The sequence below is a fragment of the Rhinoderma darwinii genome, chromosome 12 (assembly GCF_050947455.1).
Source record: "Rhinoderma darwinii isolate aRhiDar2 chromosome 12, aRhiDar2.hap1, whole genome shotgun sequence".
Lineage (NCBI taxonomy): Eukaryota > Metazoa > Chordata > Amphibia > Anura > Rhinodermatidae > Rhinoderma > Rhinoderma darwinii.
Window position 1 is genome coordinate 76461625 of NC_134698.1, and position 23554 is coordinate 76485178.

Genomic DNA, 23554 nt, shown 5'->3' on the forward strand with positions numbered 1-23554 from the left:
TCGCCCTGCCCCAGTCTATACAGTAAAGCTGGAAAGTTAGTTGCAGAACACACAATATGTCAGCATATTGTGTGTTCTCTAGTGACCAGAATGAATGAAAATATTTCGGGATTTGGAAAAAGAAAATCCCTCTCTTTTATATACAAGTAAATGGTTAATCATATAACATGATTACGCAAATATACAGAAGAAAGGCCGGGATAATGAATGTTTTTTTTATTATTCATCTAATGCTCAAGGATTCATATAATGGAGACTGGGGAATCATACAGGAGGAAGTCTCTATTGTGACGTGGAGTAACTTAATATGAGCAGCTTCCAATTTTAGATTTTCACACACCGTAAAAATTCTTAAGACTTTGAAGCAAGCGCTTTCAATTCCCATTCAGTGACCACAAGGTGATTAAAGAACCCTCATCTTAAAGGAGAACTGCGTGTCATCCAGCCCCAGACCGAAAAGAGGAAAATGTAACAAGACATTCAATGTGTAACAAAGAAAACGTGCAAGGCTCTGCCAAACTTCCCACAAGCATCAGCTGCCTCTGATAAATCAAGGTCTTGGTTTTATATGTAAAGCCTAGCAGATCCTCCTGGTACATGCCCGCATGTTCTGTGAGTTGTCAAAGTAAAATCCATATATGGAGCCGTGGCGTAACAATAGGGGTCGCAATGGCGACTGGGCCCACGAAGCCAAGGGGGTCCGCGGCCCCCGGCTCCATATCAATAAAAAGTTACTATAGTAACTGGGGCCTATGTAATAAACTACACGGGCCCCCGTTACTATAGTAACTGACAGTACTTACTCCCCTCTTTCCGGAGCGCAGCAGAGATCCGGACGTCACAGCACTGTACGCAGCACATGATGTCACAAGGCTATGCGATGCGCACAACATAAATGGGAAGGTGTATGTGGTTAATAGAAGTGAATGAGTCCTTAATTGCGGACAGTAATTACGGTCCATTTATATCATGTGCATGGTGCCTTACACAACATGCAGGAGGAGACCAAGAGGATCTCCCGGTTCTATCTATAGTACAAGGCACAGATAGTTAATAAAGAATATGGAAGATTTTCTGCTCAGAGTAAGATTGTACTGACTGTAAATTTCATCTAAAAAAAAAAGGAGGTACGCTACAAGTGATTTGATCATTAAAATGTGCTAAATTTTGAGTTAAAAGAATTTCTCTACAAAAAGAGAAAGTGTTTTTTGCTTTGAGGCAGATTTTTCTGCCTGCAAAAACTGTGTGAACATGGCCTTATAGAGGACATATTGGACCCATTATTGTAAATTACAATTCACTGTGAATTATTATAACCTAAAAGACATGCATCAGGTCTTGGACAAATGTGGAAAAACAGTGCAGCAGTGAGGGCGCTTTATGGCAGCTTAATTGACTTGGAGCCAATTGACAGAGAAATGTTATAGATTATACCAGTCTTCAAGTAATTATAGAGTACAGTCCCATCCACCAGAGACTGACAGGGTAGCCGCATACAGAGCCTTATGTGTGTGCCCAGCAGTATTAGAGTAACTCGCCCACCCTCTAAAGAGAATGATCTAACTCTGCTTATGTAGTCCCAGTCTATACAGCAAAGCTGACAAGTGAGCAGCAGAAAACAGGAAGTGTCAGCCTAGTGTGTGGCCAGATTGAGAACTGGAATATTTGAAGAATTTTTTATGTTAATAGCGCGATACAAAACAAAATTTTAAAGAACACCAAAAATGAATAAAACAAATTACAGGTGAAGTGAATAACAATGATTAACTCTTTACAATGGCACCTATCAAGGGGTGCGATATATTAGGCAGCAAGTGAACAGTCAGTTCTTTAAGATGATGTTGTTGGAAGCAAGAAAAATGGTCAAGTGTAACGATCTGGACGACTTTGATAAAGGCCAAATCGATTGAGTCACAGCATCTTCAAAATGGGAGGTCTTGTGGGGTGTCCCGATATGCAGTGGTTAGTACCTATCAAATGGGGGTCTAAGGAAGAACAACTGGTGAACCGGCGACCGGGTGATAGGCGCCCAAGGCTCATTGATATGTGTGAGAAGCGAAAGCTAGCATGTCTAGTCCGTTTTAACAGAAGAGCTACTGTAACACAAATTGCTGAAAAAGTTACTGCTAACTATGATAGAAAGGTCGGTATTGGTTCAGAGTGCACAAGACCTAGTTACGAGCGGCCAATCACGTGCATAGGGAACCTCCCATGTGTCATGGCAACTCCCTCTGAGTAGTGTGCAGCCAATCACACACTCAGACACGCCCACTAAGTTACGAGCGGCCAATCACGTGCATAGGGAACCTCCCATGACCCGCCCCAGACACAGGACATTTAAACTGCAAGAATAATCATTGCAGTTAGCGCCAAAAACGAGCGGTAAGCCGCGATACGAACAGCAGTGCTCATCAACAGGATACATCCACGCCAACAGGGTTCCAGGTAAGGTCATTGCAATGTTTTACTACCTGCCTCCTGCCACCATCATGCATCAGATACAACGTGCACACTGAACAGGACAGCCATTATGCAATTAGGACAATAAATGTTTATGTTAAACAACATCTGACTAGATAGCATCAATGGGACAGTCTCCTCGAGCCGTACAGGCTCTCTATAGTATGTTAATACGGCCAGTACATTAACAAGCATAACTATTTACTTTATATTATGTGGTGCATCATGTTTATACTGATTATCTCTCACGCAATGATTTTTTAAGTTATTTTTCTGAGCATGGGTACCAGATTGAGGGAGCATCTACAGGAAAACTTGCATCTTTGCACTATATTCGTGCACTATGTACTCCACAACTCTGTTTCCAGCCACAGAAGTTGCGGACATCGTTTGGATTATTGCTGTTACACTACAAATATACCCAGATGTATTTCTTTATACGATTTTTGCTTGTACTATATTTGGAGCCTTGGATATGGTGCCACGGATATGATGTCTTCCGTCTGGCATACACATGCACATACTTTTGATTGTTTATATCTTTTTTACATCAAATGTAATCCTAATATGCATAGATATTGATGAAGTATGAATCATGTATGTGTTGTGCATATTCTGTTCTTGTCTTAAATTTATCTTTATTTTATCTTTATTTTTCTATTTACTATTTTTCTCTTTCCAATGTAGCATTATTATTTTGTGTTATAAGAGATGATACATATATTGTACCAAAATGATGCCTAGATATTTATGTGTAAAAATTTTTGTACACCTTTAGTGCCTGACGAAGGTCTTATTGGACCGAAACGTTGCACTCCGCCCATGGCATTTGAATACAATACAAATAAAACGAAAGAAGTTTTGAATCATATTTGTCTGTGTGCCGAATACTTCTCTACATATGATAGAAAGGTGTCAGAACACCGTTCTCTTTTACTTCATGTGGGCGGCTGGGTGCGTGTGCATCGCTTACCTTGGGAAGAGATGACACCAGGTGGCACTATGGGAAGAAGACAAGCCGGTGGAGGCAGTATGATGATCTGGGCAATGTTCTGCTAGGAAGCCTTGGTGTCCTGGCATTCATGTGGATGTTACTTTGACACGTACAACCTACCTAAACATTGCTGCAGACCAAGTACACACCTTTACGGCAGCGGTATTACCCAATGCCAGTGCCCTTTTTCAGCAGGATTGTGTGTGCTGCCATACTGCAAATATTGCTCAGGAATGGTTTGAGGAACATAAAGTTCAAGGTGTTGACTTGTCTCCAAATTCCCCAGATCTCAATCGACTTGAGCATTTGTGGGATGTGCTGGGAGAACAAGTCAGATCCATGGAGGCCGCACCTCACAATTTACAGGATTTGAAGGATCTGCTGCCAACGTCTTTGTGCCAGAGCACACCTTCCAAGGTCTTGTGGAGTCCATGCGCCAACAGGCTAGAGCTGTTATGGCAGCACAAGGACTACGTAATATTAGGTAGGTGGCTTCATTGTTATGTCTGAACAACGTGTCTATCTGTGTAAATATAAAACGCGATCAAAATATATATATATTTTTTTTCATTTTCTGATAATTTCCCTTTTTTTAATAAAATGTTTTCATTTGTGGCCATTTCATAATGGTGCAGTGATTCATGATGTGGGTTTGTGGGCATTATATGATCCCGCCATTTCACTCACGCAACGCCACACGCAAAACAGACTGCCAGGCACAGTGTGTTTTTTTCTAAATAAACTTGGCATAAGAACAAGATTCACATGAAAGTCTACAGAGAAATGTGCTCTGGAGAACTTCATGTTCTGCCCAAGGGTCTCAGTCTCCTGCTACGGTTTTGCTGGGATTTGACTGCAGCGTGTGAATAGGCCCTTATAATAGGGGTTTCTATATCCTGCATTCCTCATTCGGCAGCCAAGGTATACAAGGGGTTGGTAATGAACTGTAATTCAGGGTATTTGGCTACAAAAAAGACCTGCAGATTGCTGGTTTGACCAAAGACTCATATGGGTGGTCCGGATTCAGCAAATTTATGTTACTTTTTGTAATTTCTGTATTAATTCCTCATAGTTTTCAAGATATCCGAATTATTTTCATCCAGTGAATACATTTTTTTTCCATTGTCAAGTGATGGTACACAGAGGTGCAGGGATCGTTACATGGTCAAGTGATGGACACAGAGGTGCAGGGATCGTTACATGGTCAAGTGATGGACACAGAGGTGCTGGGATGGTTACATGGTCAAGTGATGGACACAGAGGTGCTGGGATGGTTACATGGTCAAGTGATGGTACACAGAGGTGCTGGGATGGTTACATGGTCAAGTGATGGACACATTGGTGCAGGGATCGTTATATGGTCAAGTGATGGACACATAGGTGCAGGGATCGTTACATGGTCAAGTGATGGACACATAGGTGCAGGGATCGTTATATGGTCAAGTGATGGATACATAGGTGCAGGGATTGTTACATGGTCAAGTGGTAGACGCACAGGTGCACGGCTCGTTACAAGACACAGCTCTGATACACATAGTGTAACTGTAACGAGCTGTTCACCTGTGTGTTCATCACATGACCATGGACAGAATTTTTTCATTTACTGGAAGTAAACAAGGAATGTTCCTATTCAATAACAAGCAGAGATCTTGAAAACTGTGAGAAATTAATACAGAAAAGGATATTGGAAAATATAATAACTTTTAGTTATACAAAAAATAACATTAATTTGCAGAAACCGGGCAACCCCTATAAATTAACATGCCCCTTTCCAATCATATATACAGTAGACACCCAGAAACAATGTAAAGCCAGGTAAGAGGAGAGTTCCAGTTCTCGGGAGATGGTGGAGAATGTTATAAGATTGCCGCTAATGCCAAAGCAATGTATGATAGTATTATAGAGTGTGGTGTGTTGGGCAATGTATGATAGTATTATAGAGTGTGGTGTATTGGGCAATGTATGATAGTATTATAGAGTGTAGTGTATTGGGCAATGTATGATAGTATTATAGAGTAGGGAGTATTGGGCAATGTATGATAGTATTATAGAGTAGGGAGTATTGGGCAATGTATGATAGTATTATAGAGTGTGGTGTATTGGGCAATGTATGATAGTATTATAGAGTGTGGCGTATTGGGCAATGTATGATAGTATTATAGAGTGTGGCGTATTGGGCAATGTATGATAGTATTATAGTGTAGGGAGTATTGGGCAATGTATGATAGTATTATAGAGTGTGGTGTATTGGGCAATGTATGATAGTATTATAGAGTAGCGAGTATTGGGCAACGTATGATAGTATTATAGAGTGTGGTGTATTGGGCAACGTATGATAGTATTATAGAGTGTGGTGTATTGGGCAATGTATGATAGTATTATAGAGTAGGGAGTATTGGGCAATGTATGATAGTATTATAGAGTGTGGTGTATTGGGCAATGTATGATAGTATTATAGAGTATGGAGTATTGGGCAATGTATGATAGTATTATAGAGTGTGGTGTATTGGGCAATGTATGATAGTATTATAGTGTGTGGCGTATTGGGCAATGTATGATAGTATTATAGTGTGTGGCGTATTGGGCAATGTATGATAGTATTATAGAGTGTGGTGTATTGGGCAATGTATGATAGTATTATAGTGTGTGGCGTATTGGGCAATGTATGATAGTATTATAGAGTGTGGTGTATTGGGCAATGTATGATAGTATTATAGAGAGTGGTGTATTGGGCAATGTATGATAGTATTATAGAGTAGGGAGTATTGGGCAATGTATGATAGTATTATAGAGTGTGGTGTATTGGGCAACGTATGATAGTATTATAGAGTGTGGTGTATTGTGCAATGTATGATAGTATTATAGAGTATGGAGTATTGGGCAATGTATGATAGTATTATAGAGTGTGGAGTATTGGGCAACGTATGATAGTATTATAGAGTGTGGTGTATTGGGCAACGTATGATAGTATTATAGAGTGTGGTGTATTGGGCAATGTATGATAGTATTATAGAGTGTGGAGTATTGGGCAACGTATGATAGTATTATAGAGTGTGGTGTATTGGGCAATGTATGATAGTATTATAGAGTATGGAGTATTGGGCAATGTATGATAGTATTATAGAGTGTGGTGTATTGGGCAATGTATGATAGTATTATAGTGTGTGGCGTATTGGGCAATGTATGATAGTATTATAGTGTGTGGCGTATTGGGCAATGTATGATAGTATTATAGAGTGTGGTGTATTGGGCAATGTATGATAGTATTATAGTGTGTGGCGTATTGGGCAATGTATGATAGTATTATAGAGTGTGGTGTATTGGGCAATGTATGATAGTATTATAGAGAGTGGTGTATTGGGCAATGTATGATAGTATTATAGAGTAGGGAGTATTGGGCAATGTATGATAGTATTATAGAGTGTGGTGTATTGGGCAACGTATGATAGTATTATAGAGTGTGGTGTATTGTGCAATGTATGATAGTATTATAGAGTATGGAGTATTGGGCAATGTATGATAGTATTATAGAGTGTGGAGTATTGGGCAACGTATGATAGTATTATAGAGTGTGGTGTATTGGGCAACGTATGATAGTATTATAGAGTGTGGTGTATTGGGCAATGTATGATAGTATTATAGAGTGTGGAGTATTGGGCAACGTATGATAGTATTATAGAGTGTGGTGTATTGGGCAATGTATGATAGTATTATAGAGTGTGGAGTATTGGGCAACGTATGATAGTATTATAGAGTGTGGAGTATTGGGCAATGTATGATAGTATTATAGAGTGTGGTGTGTTGTGCAATGTATGATAGTATTATAGAGTGTGGTGTATTGGGCAACGTATGATAGTATTATAGAGTGTGGTGTATTGGGCAATGTATGATAGTATTATAGAGTGTGGTGTGTTGTGCAATGTATGATAGTATTATAGAGTGTGGTGTGTTGGGCAATGTATGATAGTATTATAGAGTGTGGTGTGTTGGGCAACGTATCATAGTATTATAGAGTGTTTTGTGTTGGGCAATGTATGATAGTATTATAGAGTGTAGCTTATTGGGCAATGTATGATAGTATTATAGAGTATGGAGTATGGAGTATTGGGCAATGTATGATAGTATTATAGTGTGTGGCGTATTGGGCAATGTATGATTGTAATATAGAGTGTGGTGTATTGGGCAATGTATGATAGTATTATAGAGTGTGGTGTATTGGGCAATGTATGGCAGTATTATAGAGTATGGAGTATTGGGCAATGTATGATAGGATTATAGAGTATGGAGTATGGAGTATTGGGCAATGTATGGCAGTATTATAGAGTATGGAGTATTGGGCAATGTATGATAGGATTATAGAGTATGGAGTATGGAGTATTGGGCAATGTATGGCAGTATTATTTGAGTACAGTATTGCACAGTTATCAGAGATCGTATCTATAAAAAAGGGTGCCCCCATTGAATGTTTTGTCCAGGCGCCTTTCCATAACTTGCCCAGCTCGGACTATCTACTATTTATATTACTTTTATTCTGTTTATAACAGCGAGGAACACATCATACCAATCAGCTCAATCAAAATGAGATACAGTCTTATTTGTTACAAAGTTCCTGCAATTCATTTCCTGAATTGGAGCTTATCTGTAACCCAAAGACTGCTCCAATGTCCCAGTCTGTAAACCAAATCAAGAAAGTTTCCATGTGAATGTTCCTGTGTCCGCTATCCGAGGACTTGGCATTGGAAATAAGAATTATAGGGAATGTAACATGCTCCATTATTTGATGCGATTAGGTGTATTTGGCTAGAATCAGCACGAGGCTCACGCTCTGCCCATTGAAAATCGCTGGCGGCCAAACCCACTTGGGTAGCCAGTGGTTCATTTCCATATTGTTTAATAAACAATTTTCACTAGCATTGTCGGTGTGACAGCGCCTATTAGATTAGCGAGGAGATTGGGCATTACTAAACTAGGGACAGATCCTCTTTAACTTAGAAATGCCCCAGTCTACTAGTCTAGCTGCATAAAAATAAAAAAAGTTGGGCAAATTAATGTATTTCATATTGTGCCAAAAAAGAACAATATACTTAAGAATTTTAACCATATATACACATACACTGGATGAATGGATTTACAGTATAACGCCATGTGCGTTCCAGATATCCTGTCCGTGGTTAATGAATCCCATGTGGTTTTCCTGAGAATTTAATGACAGGATCTCAGACTGCAACTTGGTACATCGCATCTCTGCACATTCTCTGTATATGATCAGAGTCTTTGTCGGGACGGTATTCAACATCTGTGCGGGATCCAGGCCATCACTTTTTGTACATTTCCTTAATCATGTAGTTTGTTTTATCTGCTCAGCAACAATTGCGCATTTTTGTGAATATGGCAACAGCTGGATTCTCTCCAGATATAACACATCATTTACTATGCCCTCAAAATAAAGTGAAAAAAATCGCTCATACCCTGAGAGAATCTTGTATGTTAGTGCAGATCTCCACCTCTTCTAGGCCATACATGAAAGGGGAACTATGGCGAAAAACCTGGTCAACTTTAAAGTCAGTGTTGTCTATTCTCGTTGACCACCTGGTCTCCCAAAAGAGTAGGCTACGCTCAGGGCCGGCCTTAGGATAGATGGCGCCTCCTGCAAAATTTTGTTTTGGCGCCCCACCCCCATAATAAAAAAAATGCCCCATAAAAAGTATAATGCCCCCACAGTATAATGCCCTTTTTTAGTTTGCCCCCAGAGTAAAATGCCCTTTATAGTGCCCCCACACAGTATAATGCTCACTAAGTGTCCCCACACAGTATAATGCCCCCCACACAGTATAATGCCCCCCACACAGTATAATGCCCCCCACACAGTATAATGTCCCTTTAGTGCCCCCACAGTATAATGCCCCTTTAGTGCCCCCATAGTATAATGCCCCTTTAGTGCCCCCATACAGTATAATAATATTTGATAACATAATATATTATAACCGCTTTAAGGACACTGTATTTTGTCCTCTAAGTGTGTCCACACAGTATAATATCCCATTAGTGGCCCCCACACAGTATAATGCCCCTTAGTCGTCGTTCACCTTAGTATAATGTCCCACCTCCCCTCCCATGGGTGCCACACACAGGCCCCCCCTTGCAGATAGTTCCCCCTGTAGATTGTGCCTTACAGCCCTATGTAGATTCTGCCATACAGCCCCCCTGTAGATAGTGCCATACAGCCCCCCTTGCAGATAGTGCACCCACCCCCTTGTAGACAGTGCCCCCACCTCCCCTTTGTAGAGCACCATCTTTACCACGGCAGAATGGGGTAACCTGTGTGCTCAACCCATTCCGCATCTCTTGTAGGTTGGTGTGACCATCTAACTGGACCCTCCACATGTTAGGGTGACGCATTAGAAAAGGGAATCCACCAATCTAAGTGGCGTCACCCACTTTATAACATCTTAAAGGAGTTGTCCATAATCAGAAAAACATGGGTGACTTCTTCCAGAAACAGCCCTACACTTGTTCATGATTTGTGTCTGGTATTGTTACTCAAGTTCATTGAAGTGAATGGGGTTAAACGGCAATACCACACACAGCCTGTAGACAGGTGTGGCGCTGTTTGTGGAATAAGTCAGCCATATGTTTTCTAATCTTCGACAATCCCTTTAAAGGCTCTCTCTATGGCCCAAATCCTCGTATTATTGCTTTGCAAAATATTCAAAATATGAAATGATAAAAGATTAAAACAAAACAATAGCAGAACCACCACCCCCCAAACTATTTTCAGTCGCCGATAAAAATGCCGAAAGTACAGAGAAAATAAAATAAAAAGATGGTTTCATTATTATTCACGCCTTATCGATGGCTGTTCTTCACAATCCACTTGCAGTTTTAAGCCAATAAACGTCAGAGGTCGTCAGAAATAAAATCCTATTACAGAGATAAGTCTTCAATTATGAGGACATCTGCAAACAAAGTCAAGTGTAAAACCTTCTTCTAGCCTGTAGAGGTCACTAATGCCTGCAATAAAGGCGATTCCCAGGATTAGAAAAAAAAAATAGCTTTTTTTTTTTCCAAAAGCTGAGCTGCAATACCAAGCACAGCCCATGGACAAGGGTGGCACTGTTTCTTCACCAAAAAAAAAAAAAAGGAGCTTTTTTCTATTCCTGTACAACCACTTTATTAAAAAGCAACTATTATAACACTCTTGTAAATGCAGGGCTTTCTCTACAGCGCTTCTCCCATACTTCCTTTCAGTTGGATGCACAGGCCACAAGACTAGTCTTTAGAGCCGTATAGTAGGTGCTCTAAACACCTTCTTATTGATAGGCTTTTTATATTGCTGCTGCCCTATGGCACTGGCACTTTAAAGTGGATCCGCACTGTGCCCTTGCCAGCAAAGAAAGCCAACGAAACCTTAGGGCCATCGACTTTCTTGGCTAACGTGGCCAAAGCGTGACAAAATTTAGAACATTTCTTAAGTACTTTTGCAACTTCAGTATTCTAAGATGGTTTTCCATTAGTCAGATATTTGGACCTCCTGGCACTTGCCCGTCGCCGGCAGGAAACAAAATTAGATGCGCAATGATTCACAGTGTTTGGAAACATCCGAGCGTGGGACGCAGTACGACTCTTCTCAAGAGTTCTAGGAAAAACTAAGTCATTCATTTCCTTGGGTTGTATACTCTTGGACCAGACACGGTATCTGTTATATAACCAGATTCTGCAGCTGATCCGCAGCTTTACTTGAACTGGCCGGTAAGATCTGCAGTCAGTGAGGAATGACTTCAGCAAATAAACTCCGACACCGGTGACGTCACCAACACGGAGGAAAGGACAGAACAACGATATGACATTTCAGAGGCGACTGGTACCAGGCCAAGCCAAGCAATGACCGATGAAAGCGCCTCTCCACGCCATATAAACTCAGCGGAATATCTCACACGCCGTTAATAAATCCTAAAGAGCTTTTGTTGCAGTCGTTGATAGGAGCAGCGCGAAGTGTGTACTTAACCATCCACATTTTTATTAGGATATCTTTATATTTGTCTAGTATTAGAGGGTTAGTGAGAGATTTATTGTCAATCAGTGAACTTTACGTTCCCTTTCCTGGAGGTTACAAAGCGTATAAACAATAATGTAGAAATATACAATTTCCCAATATATATGACCTAGGGGGCACTATATCTAACAAAGACAAACATGCTGGGGAATCTATTCTCCATAGACCCCAGTGTTTCACCAATTGATACGTATCACTATCGCAGGGTGCCGATGGTTGTCATAATAAAGTTCCCCAGGTCCACCATTTTTGTCCTCCTATTAAGCCCTTAATAGGAGAATGAAAAAAGGCACAATACATAAATATCGCAGTGTGTTGTACCAGCAATCTAACAATCGCTTGTCCAACTCCCCCAGTGGGAGAAAGTTCGTTTTTTTAAATGAAATATTGTTTTTACAATGTAAAAGTCTGAACTTTTGTAATATTTAATTTCCACGGTGAATGCCGTTGGAAAAAAAGAAACTGAATTAAAAGTGATCAAAAAGTCGAATGTACCCCAAAAAGTTATTTATAAAAACTACAACTTGCTCCACACAAAAACAAGCGCCCAAACAGCTTTATCAACGGAGAAATAAAAACGTTATGGGTCTCAGAATATGACGGCAGAGAATAAACTTTAAAACATAGAAAAAACACTAAGCAAACTTGGTATAGTCGTATTGACTTGCAGAATAAAGTTAATGTATCATTTTTAGCGCATACAAAACCGAAAAACAATGTAGGAATTTTTTTCATTCCATCCCACATAATAATTTTTTTAAGTTTCTCAGTACATAATATCGTATATTACATTTGCCATTAAAAACAAATACTCATCTAAAGGAAAAAAAAACAAAAAAAAAACGGTTATACGGTTATGGCGCTGGAAAAATGAAACACTCATCTGTGGCACCTCCTTCAATTAGGCCGGTTCCCACGTAGCGTAAAGGCTGCAGAATTTCTAGTAGCAGCAAAGTGGGTGAAATTTAGTAAATTTCATGCCCACGTTTCGGAAAAAAAAGCAGGGTAAATTTATACGGAATTTAAATCCGCACCATGTCAATTTATGCTGCGGTTTCGTTGCTTTTCTTTTGCGGGTTGAATTCAATGGGGACGCAAAACCCACAACAGAAAGCCAAGTGTTGAAACTTTTGTGGCGGAATCGCAGCGATCCCATCGCAAAAATCGGGACTTCGGGGAAAAAAAAATTAAAAAATTATACTTACCCAGAACTCCCTGCTTCTTCGTGCAGTCCGGCCTCCTGGAGTGACTTTGCATCCCATGTGACCGATGCAGCCAATCACAGGCTGCACCGTCACACGGCCTGCAACGTCACCTCAGGAGGTAGGACTATGTGCAGGACAGAGCGTAGTCCTAAGTAAATATAAAAGGGTTCTTTTTTTTCCCCAGCGCTGCACAATGTGGTGCGGTTTGTCGGATGGAATGTACCTCGGGTTCCTGAAGATACCAGACTGTATATCAATACCAAAAATACTGACGGTTTTATGCAGAATTATGTAAAAAAGGAGACATTTCCATTCTCTCATGCAGCTGGATTACAAAACTAATTCAAAAAGCCTGCGTCTTCTTATTAGGACCGCCGATTAAACCTAAATATCTGCAAGTCAAAAATGGTTCATGTACTCCTGATGTACTGGGTGGTCCACGTGTTTCCAATCTACCGCTACATTGTAAATGGACTATTAAGCATTCCTCTTCCCTAAACCCAGTCTGTAAATCAGTATCGTTATCTGTGTTGCTTCAACAGGTATCAGGGCATGAAGTAACCGACCAAAACAGAACTACGAGAATGATATAGTAGCCAAGTGCTAACAATTACTGCCCATCTGAATGAAGAACGAAAAAAATCTGGTAAATATTTAAAGGGTGTGACCACTTCTGCAATATTCTCATTACTTCAATGTATTCAAAATAAAAAATGACCCCGCTTTGCAAATAGTCTTGATTAAAAATATGGTATTGTTTTGTGAATACTGCTCCTATACAGACCTATGTCTCCATGGCTACAGACTACAAACAATCCAAATGTGTAGTCTGATCCTGCAGTGGTCTGTCACTTTCTTCCATCCTCTTCTGCTGTAGATGAGCAAGAAGAGGCGTCAGGTGAAGTGGAGCAACACATTACTGCAAGGTCAGACTACACAAGATTTGTTTGAAAAGTCTGTAGCCATAGAGACATATAGGTCTGCATAGGAGCTGTAGACTTCAAACGGTAGGAGATTTTCAACACTATCCATTATCATTCATATGGTTATTCAAAAGGAAAGTGGAATGAATGCCAACACAGTGGAAAAATGTAACTATTGCCAAAGAGAAGTGTGTGAATGTTTCCTTTGTACCCGGTTCTGGGATTTTTTTGCTGCGTTTGGAGCCCACAACAGACACAAAAATTACAAAAATCAGGGGTTCGGGATATTATCCTTGTAATATTCCTGGCGGTCTACAGTGGTTTAGCAGTTAATACCTCGTATACCTGGTGGACTATGATGATGAAGGGGTTAATATTGATATCCATTATCAATGGTGGTCTAGAATGGTTATGAGAGAATATCTTATATCCCTAAAAATCTAGGGTGGCGAGGTGGTTAACACCTATTCTATGATATTCTTGGTGGTTTAATTAAAGGGGTTGTCCACTACCGGAAAGCTGATGACCTATGCACCAGATAGGTCATCAGTATATGATCGGTGCGGGTCCTACCGCCGGACCCCATACTGATCAGCTGCTCCGGCTGCCTTTGGGCACCGGACATACATGCCGGAAGCAGATGGCTCCAGTCACAGCATAGCGGCCAAGCTGCAGTATTACAGTATTCAAGTGAAAAGGAGCAGATCTACGGAGCCAACTGCTTCCTGCTCTGTACACTGTGCAATAACATCCGGTGCCCGCAGGCAGGCAGCGGTCCAGGTGTCGGACCCGCACTGATCATATACTGAGGACCTATCCACAGGTCATACGTATATGATCAGTGCGGGTCATCAGTTGTCTCGTAGTGGACAACCCCTTTAATAGTGAGAGTCTAAGGCAGGACATTGTTCCTATAATTTTTTTTTTTGTAATTTAATCTAAATAGACCCAGAATTCATTACTGGGGTCAGAGTTCAGGTTTTCTGATACAGACATGTAAATCCCTTGCTGCTTGTCATACAACATTCTGTGTGACTGCATCCACCACTAGAGGGAGCTCACTGCACAGGGAGTTACACAGCTCTGATTCTACTCTATAAATCAGTACGCCTTGAGCTCCCCCTAGTGGCTACAGAATTTTTTTATCATTTAAAGAGGAACTAAACTTTTAAAAAACTTTTGACATGTCATAGTGAAATGTCAAAAGTTTTGATAGGTGGGGGTCTGAGCGCTGAATCGAAGCAGAAGAAGCGCTTAGGTGAGCGCTGTGCCGCTTAGTTTCTGATCGGCTTTCTTCGGAAAGCGAGCGAGCGGTGTACGGACTCAGACTTTCTATTGAGCCCGTATACCCGCTCCCAGGAAAGCCGATCAGAAACGAAGCGGCACATCACTCGCCCAAGCACTTCTTTCGCTTCGTATTAGTGATCGGTGGGGGTCTCAGTGCTCAGACACCCACTGATCAAAACTTCTGACATGTCAAAAGTTTTTTAAAAGTTTGTTAAACCTTTAACTCTTGTTTTCACCTGAACGGCTCACAGGGGGGTTTCTGTTGCTTTATACATAGCAATGCCTTTATATCCCAAGAATTTTACACCCAACTTAATATCTCCCATTTCCCACTATAAAAAGCTCCCTTTTAATGTTGTAGGAGCTTGTCGTCTAAACATTTGCTTTCTCTTGTCACATCTGCTTATCATCTGTCATTCATAACAATATTATCTCTGCCTTGGCACAAACAGATAAGTTTCAATATGCAACGCAAACAACTCGATGTAGTGGATCTGTCACTCAGAGGCGGTCACAGACAGCAGATAACATTTATGGAACTTACATGGTTTGTATGAGATAAGAAAAACAGGCCAGCTTTCTTCCAGAATACTGCAGTATTCACTTAAATAGAGCAGAGCTGCAATACCAGATATGGCCATAGACAAGAGTGGCGCTATTTCTGAACGAAAATAGTCATTTTTTAAATCTTATCCTTTTTAACAGAAATTAAAAAAACTGCTTACCGTGTGTTCCAATTTTCCTGTTTATCGTCTTAATTAAAAGAGCCGAGTCTTAGGTTTCCAGACAGGAACATTATATAAATTAGTGACATCAGGGTTCAGGTTATAGATTCTTAGGTCATTCACCCCTCCATGCCTAATTATTCCTTGCAGTTTATTCCTAAACTGAAGCATTTACGGAGTATGAAATATATTAAATGACACAAAAAATGTATAATTTAACTCAGCCGTAACGACGAAGTAAGAATTAAAATCCTGAAAAATATGGGCTTCTTGGTAACAATCTGACTTTATGAATAGTATATAAATCACACAAGATCCTGGGGGCGTAAGCTGTGAAACAAACAATACAAATGGAAAAGGGGGCAAAAAAAAAAAAGGGGCAAAAGGCCCTTTACCACCCCGATTTTACAATGGGGACACAAACTCTATGCGTGAGTTTATTAGCTGTGGCTGCTCTTTTCTTACGTCCTCAAGACAACACTTCTTGTCTATGAACTGGCCTTATTCAGTTTTGTCATAGGGTCATTGTGTGGATTCTATAAATAACGGAAGGCAAAGTCAATAGGTCAGAGATCGTTGACTGATACAGGTGGTCATCTGTCCCTGGTACATATCTGGGCTGACCCAATACTTGCCACTCAAACATGACAGGATATGTGGCCCCTATGCCATCAGTACCCCTGTGCTCTTCTGTTTCTGGTAACCGTGGCCCCGGCATACGCTGCATAACATGGCGGTGTCGTAGAACTGTATTTTCAACTTCAGATTGTAATCCCTGTATACGGAGGCATTCTGTCTATACAGCAGACTATCAGTAACACTCCACAGGACAACAGTTATGTGCTGACTGGTGATCATCTACTCCATCCCATAATATCCAGGCAGAGACCTACACCATTGTCTGTATATGTTGTAGCTCACAGCTCATACTGGCAGTGCCGACGACAGCACCTGGCAAACTTGGGCACATGGGGGATCGTAACTTCCTGCAAACAGTTACAATAGGAAGAGCAGCTCCGAAGCACACACTGCTGTTATAACTAGTGACATTCTGTGCAAGAGAACAGGAAACTGCACGATCACATTGAATAAAAGTTTAAAATAATTTAGGTGTAGATCGGCTTTAATACAATATTTTACTATTTTACTGACTGAACCCTGTGAGAAAAATTCGAAACATTCAATAACCAAATAAAAAAACGACGAGATCTGTCAACAGCATATGCCATTTACTGTGTAGAATAAACCATGTTGAAAGGAAGTGACATTTTGGTTTGTTTGCATTGGTGTGTATTGTCATTTTATGTGTTTAATCCCCAGTTAACTAGTGGCACTTTGCAGGATAATTCCTGTATCTCATGCCTACTTTAATAACATAATCTTGACTTTCACCCACAGCGAGTTCTGCAACTTTCTAATATACATTGTGGTTCAATTCCTCAACATTTTCAAGATTTCTGCTTGCTGTCAGGGAAGAAGAACATTGTTATTTACATCCTGAAAACCCGATTTTATACCTCTCACAGCTGAGGGTTTGTTACAATGGTATCAAGGCTTCACAATTCTCTGTGATCTGAATACATCAGCAGCAAATACTTCTCTCCTGTCCCGATAAATTGTTGCAATGTGGAAAGACGACCGGGTTGGGAAAAGTACAACACTCCCTTAGTTTTGATGCAAAGTCCATCCTTGGTGGATCGGTCTCAATCCATCCCATCAAAATGGACGTCAGCATATTCATGAAGTATTTTATTTAGGCAAATTAGTAAAACACCAGTAACAACGTTACGGCTTACACAGAAGCCTGTTTCAAGTCGTAAAATTTATCAGTCTGGAAACCAGGACCAAAGATTGTTTTCTACCCTAGCCCTGTATCTAAATGCCTTGTCAGAGTGGCTAGTTGCACCTCATCCCACCCCTCTGGCACCCAGTACACACTCCTTCCCTTGTCTCCCTTTCCTGCTAGACTAGAAAAAATTGTAGCAAACGTCCAGCTGTGTGACATATTAGGTCTGTACAGGTTTTCAGCCTCTAATTATAAATAAGAATGTTCCCATTCACTGACAGCAAACCGAGATCTTGAAAACGGTGAGGAATTGAAAGGCTATGGATACCTCTGGGTTCTTCTATTTTTAATTAAATACATTTTTTCACTTAAAAAAGAAAAATGTAGCGTTTCACTTCCGCAACTTCTATGTATCACAGTACATAGAAGCTGCAGAACGCCACTGTCAGCCAAATCCGTAAGTGAACTGCTTTGACGATTCTACAGCAGGCCCTGTGTGCTCCGGAGTGATCTTCTAAGCTACTTGATCACAACCGAGCTTAGAAGGTCGCTGCATGGAAGCTGCAGAAGTAAAATGTTGGATTTTTTAAAAATAACAATAAATGACAAAAGTTGTTTTTTTTAACACTAAATAAATGCAATTCATAATAATAAAGAATAATAAAGAATAATAAAGAATAAAAAGACCAAAAAAGGTGTCCATAACCTTTAAGGGGGATCATTATACTATAATGTAGTTATACAAGATCTCAATCTTTACGTTGCAATCCACAGGCGTAGCTGGGGGGCGCTAACAAGTCACTGTGCTTTGGCCAAAGTAATTAGATAATGGGTCAGGGCACAATGATCAAGTATGTGTCCATAGCGGAGCAGCCGTGTATGAGGCGTGTTCATCGCGTGTAGGAGGCTGGAATGTATCCAGAAAGGAAAGAACCCACAATTCCTGTTCTGAAGATGTTACATAAAACTGCCCATACACATGAGGCGCATATGCAATTCCATACAGAAGCCATTCACAATCGTGCCGATGTTCCGAAGGGAAGAAAAAAAAATATTTTTTCTAATCCTGGACAACCCCTTTAAGTCATTACCAGTTAGGTGGCTTGTTAAGGTTTTCCTTTCGCAATAAGAAAGGCTTCCGGCTTCTGTGACAGGGGTTGTAGACTATTAGAAAGATGTGGCTTTCTGAAACAGCGCCACTCTTGTTCATAGGCTGTGTCTAGTATTAAAGGGGTTTTCCCATCTTGAACATTTATGGCATATCCATAGGATATGCCATAAAAGTCCGATAGATGCGGGTCCCAACTCTGAGACCCGCACCTATCCCTTGAACCCATCCTCGCTTACTCGGCTCCGCTGTCTCCTGGCCACTTCCTGGTTAGGTGGTCGGGAGATACGGAAACCGCCGAGCTCACTGAGCAACGCTGTTTCTGTAACTCCTATAGTAGTGAATGGAAGCTACGGAACCACTGCAGGTACTGAACCACGAGCTACGCTGTTTTCATAACTAGAGAGTTCCGGAAACAGCGTAGCTCACCGTGGTACGCGGTTTCCGTAGCTCCCATTCACTTCCATAGGAGTAATGCAAACAGTGTAGCTCAGACAATACTTGGCTGTTTACGTTACTCCCGACCACCTAACCATGAAGTGGCAGGAAGGCAGCGGTGCGGAGTAAGCTTGAACGGGGTTTAGTTGGCCCCGTTCTAGAGATAGGTGCAGCTCCAGAGGTGGGACCCGCATCTATGGGACTTTTTGGCATATCCTGTGGATATGCTATAAATGTCCAATATGGGAAAACCCCTTTAATTGATTACTGCAATACCAGCCACAGCCCATGGCTATGAGTGGTGCTGTTTCTGGAGGCTGCCATATTTGTCTAGTCTCATACAACTCCCAGAACTTCACATACACTGAATTCTGACACAACTGTGTGGAGCTGGGAAGAGAATCCTGGGAAAAGTTTTGCAACAAACAGAGCTCTGGGAGCAGAATATCCACATCTATACATCAGTCCCATACGAGATGCCGTCTTCCTGTCTGACCTCCAGCCTTTATTTCTCATGGACCTCTCAGTATCTTGACACTTTCCCTGAAAAGCTCCGACAAATTGAGAATGAATCAGTCTGAATTACTAAATTCAAGCCAATGTTCAGCTTTTTTTTTTTGCACAATACCATAAATAATAGCATTGAAATTAATGGGGTCATCGGTGGAATATTTTTTTTTTTTACCAATAAAGCATTGTATAATGAATAGTTCTGCAACTTTCTAATACACTTTGTGTTTCTATTTCCCACCATTCTCAAGATCTCTGCTTGCTGCCAGTGAATAGTCATTCTTGCTTACATTCAGAGGCTAAAAATCGGTCCTGACTTAGTCCTGCTCACACAGCTGGGCGTTTGCTACATTAAATCAGTGTAGGTAATCCTCTGTGAGCTAAATATAGTACAACAAATCTGTCTCCTATCTTGGGACTTTAGCTCTTGCCTACACTGATACATTGTGACAAACTCCCCTGCCCTGGTTCTGCTCACACAGCTGATAGTTTGCTACAATGTATCAGTGTAGGTAAAAGCTAGAGTCCAAGGCCAGAGGCAAATTTGTGCTGCAGAGTTTAATAGAGGATTAATTACACTGATTTATTGTAGCAAATGTTCAGCTGTGTGAGCAGGATTAGGTCAAAAGAGTTTTCCGCTACTAAATGTAAACATCAATTTTTACATTCACTGACAGCAAGTAGAGATTATGAAAACAGTGAGGAATTAAGACACAAAGTTTGTTAGAAAGGTGCAGAACCATACAATATACAATGAATAAAGGGGGAACCTATTCCAAACACAAAAAAGGGGAGTCCTCTGCGCAAACATGGTCACACATTTGTACTGCAGCGGCCACCCAGAGCGATATCAGCTGGATATCGGTGGATCGGAATATGTATATTTACATATACAAAGGCAGCAGGGAAGAGTTTGTCATTGTCATCTGCATGTAAACCTTTCAGCTCTGCTATATCTGAATGTATAATGCAATATAAGACGACGGTACAAATCATTTGCTTATCTGCAAAAACCCTTCATGTAAATAATTAAAGAGGCTCTGTCACCAGATTCTCAAATCCCTATCTCCTATTGCATGTGATCGACGCTGCAATGTAGATAACAGTACCGTTTTTTGTTTTTTTTTTAAAACGTTCATTTTTGGCCAAGTTATGAGCAATTTTATATATATATATATATATATATATATATATATATACACACATATATATATATATATATATGCAAATGAGGTTTGAAATGGACAATTGGGCGTGTATTGTGTTTTTAACTGGGCGTGTTTACGTGTATGACGCTGACCAATCAGTGACCAGTCAGCGTCATACACTCATCTCCATTGATTTACACAGCAGCGATGTGCAGCCACATAAACAGAGATTAACGTTACTGCAGTGTCCTGATAATGAATACACATGAAATCCAGCCTGGACGTCATGTGTATTCAGAATCCTGATACTTCTGAATCTTTTCTTTGAGATTTCTAGCAAGTGAAACGAAATCTCGTTTACCTCGTAATCTCGCGAGATTTCGCTTCCCTTGCCGGAGTCTCACAGAAAAGATTCAGAAGTGTCAGGATTCTGAATACACATGACGTCCAGGCTGGATTTCATGTGTATTCATTATCAGGACACTTGATTAACGTTAATCTCTGTGTATGTGGCTGCACATCGCTGCTGTGTAAATCAATGGAGATGAGTGTATGACGCTGACTGGTCACTGATTGGTCAGCGTCATACACGTAAACACGCCCAGTTAAAAACACAATACACGCCCAGTTGGACATAACGGAAAAAAAAACGCCAAGTTGTCCATTTCAAACCTCATTTGCATATATAAAAAATAGCTCCTAACTTGGCCAAAAATGAAAGTTTTTTAAAAAAAACAACACGTTACTGTTATCTACATTGCAGCGCCGATCACATGCAATAGGAGATAGGGATTTCAGAATCTGGTGACAGAGCCTCTTTAAGAATAAGTCCATTGCATGCGCCGCTGGCATAAAAATTCCAAAAAGGCAAAATGACTCACAAAATACCAGTAAAATGTACAAGATCTGGAGATAATCGACACTTTCTTATCGATCGACCTTATCAGTAAATTATCCGCAGGAAGAAAACCTCAATGACTTTGTAGATTTGTTGCATATAAACCCATTTCCGTTGATCAATCTAGAGATTAATGACAGTAAAAGGTCTCAAAAGGTACAGGCTGCATCTTAAAGGCACAGTAAGCTGCAATGGATTTGCTATGGTTCACTCGAAGTATACAATGATACCTGCATGCCCCGATTGTCTTCACAGGGGCGGCTGTAATGAAGTAACAGAAAATAAAACAAACGCCAAATAGTTTTTCAATCCGCAGAGTGTTAGGCCTTATTCACACGAACGCGTAATACGTCCGTGTGACGGCCGTTAATACAACGGACGTCACACGGACCTATGCAGATCAATGGGGCCATTCAGACATGCAGTGTTTTTCACCCAGCGTGTTTCCGTTGCGTGAAACTCACTGCATATCCTATTCTTGTGCGTTTTTAGCACCTCACGCACCCATTGAAGTGAATGGGTGCGTGAAAATCACGGGCAGCACACCGACGCACATCCGTGTGCTGTGCGTGATTCACGCACAAGTTCATAAGAAATGAAGTAAAAGAAATGTGCACCAACAGTGACATCACCAACGGGTGCCACACGGATCTGTAACACATGACAAACGAGTCCGTTTGAATAAGGCCTAACCATCATAAACGGAGGTATCAACCCCACCTTCCATTATACATTCATTACTACATATATGTTACAGATGGGTCCTTTAAATAAAATATTACGGATTTGATGGGGAGGGTGGGTGGGGTCCTATACTCTCATGAGACTATCACCCAACCAACTTACAGGACTTGTTGGGAAAGGAACACACACACACACACACACACACACACACACACACACACACACACACACCTCTTCAAAGAGAGCACTTCATGGACAGGACTCACACTGTGTTCTCCTCAGTTCAAAATAAGGCACCCCTCCTAGAGGTGGTGTACAGAGATGAGAATATCATAGCAAGGATAGAAATAAGGGCCCCTTTCAGGGGCTGCCTGACACCGCCACACTCCTAACCCGCGACTACCTTTTCATGCTTCAAGTACATTTTACAATTCCTTGTTTGCAAACACTAGGGCAGGTGTGTAGACCACATTCCTGTGCAGGTTATCACTAGCCATTAAAATACCGATAGATGACTACCCTGTATGTCGATGTCCTTTCCATTAAAGAACCTTAAAACATGACTAGGGATATCAGCCAAACCAGAGACACCCATCTCTAAATAGCACCGTTCCGGCATTTTTGCTCCTCGTCAGTACAGAGTAGGATACTGGTTGGCAGGGTGAGATGCCTAAAGGCCCGATTATTGGCCCGTGTAAAAAGGGCAGCAATAAGCTGACAAACAAGCTCGTTTGCCGGCTAAACACATTGGTTATGCAGCCTATAAAATTAGCGCTGCCGGCAGCACATCTCCCAATGATAGAAACTGATGGGATCCAAACAATCGTATTAACGATCGTTCAACCCCATACAGTAAAGTATTGGCCTGTGTAAAAGCGCCAATCAACTTGTTATATCATGGATCGGCACTCGTTATGGGCAGAAATCTGCCTGTGTAAACCAGCCTTTAGACGCAGCTCTTTCAAGGTACTGGTTCGCTTTGCGGCGATCCAGCTACCTATAGGTGGCCCTAGAGAGACAGTTTTCTTCTGGAGAAGGGCTAATTTGCATCCTTTTCCCAGGGAGAATGCCTGAAACACTCCACAAGGAGAATATTCTCCTCACAATGCCCCTAACTACAACGACCCCTGTATACTAAAGTGGAGCTGGGGCTCCTTCTCTATGGGCCCCACAGCAACCACTTCTCCTGCCTCTATGATAAGTACATACTTGCCAGGGTTCCCGGTTTAATAAATCGCAAAAATATTCGTGGAAACTCATTGTAATATCCTCCCTCGTTGTTTCTCATTTCGCTAAAATTATTTCATTCTCAAAAAAATATGACTTTTACGCCGT